Genomic DNA, 4,595 nt, shown 5'->3' with positions numbered 1-4,595 from the left:
CCCAGGATGACACAGCTAGGAAATGTCTGAGATCACATTTGAACCCAGGACCTCCCATCTCCATCTTCTCTTTTTAAAAAATAGAACTTTTCCTAACTCCAGTTTTATAGTAGCTTTACCATTCTCCATAATTTCTCAGAGACCAATGATGGCCATTTGGTAATTATATTTGCTAGTTCTTCCATCATTTTAGGATGTGATTTGGCTGGATCAAGTGACATGGATAAACTTAAGGGCAGGTACGCATACTCCAGAAACAGAGTAGCATAGTAGATAGAAAGCTGCCCTTGGAGTCAGCAAGATTGGCCTCTCTCTGATCTATAATGGCTATAGGACTTTTGGCAAGGCACTCAATCCCTTAATACCCCAAGCAATTCTCTTAGACAATGGGTTGCAAAGAAGGTACCAATCTACATTGGTAGAGAGCATTTCTTCACCCAGGAGTTCCCTAAACCAATGAAACCTCAGGTCTAGTCTCTCTGTCTCTATATGCACTATGATTTCAATTTCTGGCTCCAATTCTCTTAGCTATTTTTGTTCTGGTTTTTTTTTCCAGTTTAAAGATAATTTTCCTAGACGAAGAAGACAGGAGCAAATCATTAGTGTTACTCCATCTGCCCTATCTATTCCTAGCTTCCACAAATACATCTTTAAAAAACTCATTTTCTGAGGAAATATAGCAAAGAGGCCAAGTGGAAGCAGATTGTATCTGATCAGATGGAGAGGAGAGGAGAGAAGAGAAGAGAGAAAGAGAGGGAAGGGGAGAGAAGGGGAGGAGAGGGGTGGAGAAGGAGAGGGAAGGAGAGGAGAGGGGTGGAGGAGGAGAGAGGAAGAGAGGGGAAGAGGAGAGGAGAGGAAAGGGGGGAGAGGGGAGTAGAAGAGTGGGGGGAGATGGGAGGAGAGGGGAGGCAAGGAGAGGGGAAGGAAAAAGAGGGGAGGGAAGAGAAGTAGCTAGAAGTTAAAAAATTTTAAAAGACTTTCTGGCAATTAATAGCTGAGTTATTGGATTAAGGTTTCAAACTGCTAATTACTCATTAATCACTTGCTTGAGTAATGACAGAAAACTCAATAAAAAGCAAGGAAAGCCTAATTTTCCAAATTCTCTCTTAGAAGCCTTCCAAAAAGCCCTCCCAACAGAATTTCAGCTATAAGGAACAAGCAATTTACAGTGAAAGTTATTAGCAAAAGCTGCTGAGATTTGAAAATCTCATTTTGGGTAAGATATGGAAAGTAAGGGTGTAGTCCAATGAGTTGCAGATTTTTTTCTGTTTCCATTTCTTTTACAGTCAATTAACTATGTTCATATAAAGTAATCATAGATTATAGTCTGGAAGGGACTTAAGAGGTTAACTAGTCCAATTCCCTCATTTTACACTTGGGGATACTGAGGCCGAGGGAGGCTAAGCGTTTTGCCCAAGGTTGCACAGTTGGTAAGTGTCAGAACCAGGATGTGATCTTAGATGACCACAACTCCCAAGTTGAGCACTTTTTCCCATCTTACCAGAGGAAAGGTAAAAGTAAGAATAATGATGCTTTTTCTGTTGTCCAACTTAAAAAAATAATGCTTCAAGGATGAACCAAAAAATAATGCTTCAAGGATTCACCCAAAAAAGGGAAGGAAGCAGAAGTTCCTTTGACAATCCTGTCAGGAGATTGGAAGTTGGAAGAATATAATAGAAGAAAAAGAAGAAAGACAACTGCAGTCTAGTTCTAGGTACTTTTCACTTTCTATAGTAATCAAACTATCCTCTCTTCTGGGGATCAGATGGAGAGAAGAAGAGAGCAGAAGAGAGAGGAAAGGAGGGGAGGAGGGGAGGGAGGGAAGGGGATGGAAAGGGAGAGGAGAGGAGAGAAAGCAAAGTACTATACTCTATGGAATGATGGTTTATATCCACAGAGGCTGACAGGAGAAAGGACCATGGAAAGTAGGGAGGTTTTTCTGGGAGTTGTCAGCCCCTTGCTAAAGAGTATGGAAGTTGCCATATGTTAACCAGACATGAATGATGGAGCGGTATATAATTATTTTCCATGTCCTATCTGCAGAGTGTGTCTGAAAGCCTCCTGAGACCTGTTAAAACTGATAGCCATTACCCACCACTGGTGAATCACATGGGGACAAATTATATTGTCAAAAAGAAAACTAAAAAACTGCTGAGAATTATGAAATAGAAAGAAATTGATGATCCCATGGCCACAAATGGTAGTGCCTTTTGACTTGTTTGGTTTTACTTTTTTCAGTGATGAGAAAGAAGAATTTAGGAAGTAAGTGAGTGTCTGGCAAAGAGGAGATAGAAGTTTTCTCTGTCCTATACTCTGTACTTGTGCAGATTTTTGTCTGTTTTTGGTAGAGAGGGGGTGTTAATCCAAATGTAATCTCTTTCTGGGAATAAGCTTGGTCATAATTGGCAGATAATGTTTAATTTTATTTGTGTAGTTCTTTCCATCTATGTTGTAGTCATCGTGAAATTATTTTTCCTGGTTCTTCTTACCTCATCTACATAATTTCATTTGTCTTTTCATGCTTCTCGGGATTTTTCATATTCATTGTATCTTATGAAGCAGTAATATTCAATTATGTTGATGGACCACAATTTGTTTAGCCATTTCCCAAAAGACAAGTATCTATTTCTTAATACTTTATTTAATTTTAAGTTTTATTATTTAATTAAAGTAAGTATGCAATTTTAATATTAAAATTATATATAAATTAATTGATTTTATTATCTAATTAATTTTCATCTTTATTTTACAGATTAGGACAGTGATAGCAAACTTTTAGAGATGATGTGCTGTGCCCCGCCCCCTTCCCCCCCTAGAGACCAGGTGCTGTGCCCCACCCCACCCCAGACCAAGTGCCTCATGCATCTCTGACCCTTGAACCCATATAGGGGAGGTCTGCTGGGCAGATGGGTGGGGGGAATGAGGAATGTCTTTAGCATGCAGAGAGAGGGGGAGGGGAGTGGTCCAAGCACTCTGCTCCCCTCCAGCTCTGCTGCCTGTGAGTTGACCACCTTACTCCCTGTGTGCTCCCATTGGCTGCTGGGAAGAGGGGTGGGGATGTGAAAAAATGTCATTGGGTGCAGTGGAGAGAGGGAGGGGAGCAGTTCCACCCAAGACCCTCTGCCTTTCTAGTAATGAACTCTGGCTGGGGGCAGCATGCATGCCCTTTCTGGCACCCATGCCATAGGTTCACCATCACTGGATTAGGAAATAAGGCCCATAGACTTGCTCAAGATACTACTTTTACAAGAGTAATATTTCCTTTTTTCTGTTTTGTAAAGAATATTTTTATTTTTCCTCAATTATATGTCAAAACAATTTTCAACATTCACTTATTATAATTTCTGAGTTCCAAATTCCCTTTTTCCTCTCCTTTCTTCCCTCCTCCTTGAGAAGGCAAACATTTTGATATAGATTATAGATGTAAAGTCAGGCAAAACATATCTCCATATTAGTCATGTTGCAAAAGAAAACATGGATCAACCCCCCCCAAATGAAGAAAATTTAAAAATCATATGCTTCCATCTGCATTCAGACTCCATCAGTTCTTTCTCTAAAGTTGGATAGGGTATTTTTCATCCCAGGAGTCCTTTGGCATTGCCTCTTTTCATTGTATTGCTGAGAAGAGCTGTCATTCAGTTAATCATTGTACAATCTTTCAATGACCTATACCTTGTATAGACACATATGTGTACATATTGTCTCTTCTCTGGAATGTAAGTTTCTTGAAAGTAGGAATTTTTTCATCTTTTGTCTTTGTGTCCAATGCAATAGGTGGTACTGTGGATAGAGTGCTGGGCCTGGAGTCAGAAAGATCCAAGTTCAAACTCAGTCAAAGTCACTTAGTAGTGAGACCCTGGGCAAGTCACTTAACCTTGTTGGCCTCAGTTTCCTCAGTTGTAAAATGAGAATGAGAAGGAAATGGCCAACTACTTCAGTATCTCTGTCAAGAAAACTCCAAATGGGATCATGAAGAGTGGGACAAGACTGAAATGACTGAACCCCCACGAAAGGGAAAGGTCTAGAGATCCCGTACCTAGGAGCTGAGGGAGGAGTTAAGTATGGTATGGTAAGCAGAGGGGGTGTCAGCGACAGAGGAACTGAGAAGGAAAGGCTTAGAAACAGAAAAGGCAAGGCTGAGGGAGGGACTGGGTGGGAGCAGGGGAAGGAATCCTCAGTTATGAGAGTAATGGACCCCCAGCAAGCTGAGAAAGAGCCTTCCTTCTCCTTTCCATCCAAAGAGGCCACTGATACTCCCTGGTAGCAAATGTGAATCTATTCTCCTCTCCCAGGGGCCATAAACAGAATTTAAAAAAAAAAAAAAAATTATCAACAAGATCTTTACAACGCTATTGTCTCTGGCCACTCCCTATTCCCTCCCCTTTCCCCCATCCCACACACACACCTTCCAAGAGGGCGGATCGAGTGGGATCTGGGTCTTGAACCTGGAGGCAAGAGACAGGGGTCAGTATTGTGGGAGGGAGAGGGAGAGAGAGGAAGAGAAGCAACCTGTTTGGCCAATAAAAGACTTAACCCAGAGATAAGGTTCTGGAGAGAGAGGAACAAGAAGTTCCCCACTGGCCCCCTCCCCCCCC

Source organism: Gracilinanus agilis, chromosome 2, assembly GCF_016433145.1.
Source record: "Gracilinanus agilis isolate LMUSP501 chromosome 2, AgileGrace, whole genome shotgun sequence".
Taxonomy (NCBI): domain Eukaryota; kingdom Metazoa; phylum Chordata; class Mammalia; order Didelphimorphia; family Didelphidae; genus Gracilinanus; species Gracilinanus agilis.
This window is presented reverse-complemented; position numbering follows the sequence as displayed.